The sequence below is a fragment of the Glossina fuscipes genome, unplaced genomic scaffold (genome assembly GCF_014805625.2).
Source record: "Glossina fuscipes isolate IAEA_lab_2018 unplaced genomic scaffold, Yale_Gfus_2 43, whole genome shotgun sequence".
Classification (NCBI taxonomy): Eukaryota; Metazoa; Arthropoda; class Insecta; order Diptera; family Glossinidae; genus Glossina; species Glossina fuscipes.
The window spans coordinates 3492863-3494940 of NW_023998427.1; the positions used below are offsets into that span (position 1 = coordinate 3492863).

General features: G+C 34.2%; 1 pseudogene; it reads right to left on the bottom strand.

Moving 5' to 3' along the window:
• Window positions 1-1141: 1141 nt before the first annotated feature.
• On the bottom strand, window positions 1142-1240 carry LOC119637249 (annotated as a pseudogene).
• Window positions 1241-2078: the final 838 nt, after the last annotated feature.

Here is a 2078-nt window from a genome sequence, read left to right on the forward strand (position 1 = left end):
TGTCCAATCATTGCTATGAGCAAATGTTCATCAAGCATTATTGAACAGCGGACATCATTACCATATAAGGATTCAGTTTCCGTAGTAAAGATTATTTGATAAGAGTTTCAAAAAATTGCCTCATCCGATCCAAAGTTTTCGCATGATTTTAATATGCTGAAATACTCATCCCAAATGATTTTCGTCGCGAAATTTTCAAAATTACACTATGGGGAGTGATCGAAAAAATTATTCAATTCGGATCATTTTCCATAGTGTTTGTCCTCTGCATCGGTTTTCCAACCAATTATGTTTTTTAACCAAATAGGTCGAAAATTGCGATCTGTAGCTTGATGACAAGAACACATGGACAGACATCAGATGAACAGGAAGACAGGCGGACAGACCGATTAACAAACATGAATCGACTTAGAAAATGACTACGAATCGATTGGCATAATAAAAAGTGGGCCTATCTCAAGTCTGTTTGGGGGTTACAAACGTTCCCATAACTTCCCTTGCACGACAAGTGGCACAAACAAATGCGCTTCGAATAGCAATGCTTTGGCTACGTCGACACGACTGTCCTCAATACGTGACAAACGTTTCATGTTATTTGTTAGTATATAAATTAGAGCATCCTTTCTGCTGCAGCCTTTAAAGCAGCCAATAACTTTTCATTTCATTATCGGAAACTGATTACCGGACATTTTAGGAGAAAGAAAATAATCACTCGAAGCCATTCTACATGGCTTTGGTGCTTAAGGAATATCATTAAGTTAATTGTCACAGAAAAATGAATGTATAACTATTGCGGTGTGATACGGTGCCTTATCGCAATGCAAAAAAAAAAAAAAAATTAAATTGCATTAAATCTGAACAGATTTTAAGCCCGGCGAACCCGCCTAAGTAAGTCTAGATAGTTATTTCTTACCTTTTGTTACTGGAGTGATTCTCTCGAAGGAAGGATTTCTGATAGTCTTATGATTAATGACTAAGATAATCAATGAAAGTCGCAAACTTGTTTTTAACCCAGCCATGGCTCTTAAAGTACTCTTCTAACATCTTTAAAGTCTTTATACCATTAGTAAAAGTCTGATCAGGTCTTTCTTTCCTTTTGATAACTTTTTCAAAACATCTACACAAGTGGTTTCATTTTTTAAACAACATTTAATATCTATCTTTTATTCATCCTTGCGCAGGGGCCATGCTAATCTTCTCTGTATCGTTCCAATTTTAGTATATGTTCCGCCTGAGTAGCCGAAGGGGAGGAATCTCGACTAGCAAGTCAATGATCGTGGGTTCGAATCTCAAGTGCGGTAGAGTTTTTAATAAAAAGCCGATAGCCGACTTTAGTCTTAGAATTTATTTCTCTGGCGAAATTAATAATAATAATAATAATAATAATAATATCTTTTATTTAATAAATTTGTTCCTTCGAAAAACTAGGAAAATTCGTCGACAATAAGTTTCAAAAATTATAAAATACAATCTAACTGATAAACTATGTTGTTGACCATTGTACTAACCTATTAAATTGCTTTAAAATTAAAATTCCCCCAAAATTAAACATTGAAATGTTAAAAATTTCGCCCTATTTCACGCCCAATACTTTTTCACCCGATCTTGCTTTACATGATTTTGAATCACTGAACACTGTTCACCAACGAGACCAAATACACTTTTTTGGTTCTAACACAAATCCATAAAAAAAAGTTTTTTTTTACTTCCAATTGTAACAACAATTACATAACAAAATATAATTGAGGGAATACTGTGATCGCAACTCAATCGGTTTGTGCCCACATATGTGTTAGTGACTTGTCCTACTGCTACTTGAACGTTAATAACGAGCCAAAATCTTCATTTGAATCAAACGGGACGGTTGTCTTAGATATACCCGACGTGTCTACTGATGACAGCCTGTCTGATCCAGTGCGTAATAAACGTGCACACCTTTTATAGAGCAATGATGAATAGTTGCTCAAAATGGTTTTTATTCCTAATTTCAGTTTGAATTGTAGACGAATTTTATATTGTTATTTGTATTAAAAATGGGTTGTTGTTGTTCAATAAATTTATATAAATATGGATTTCAT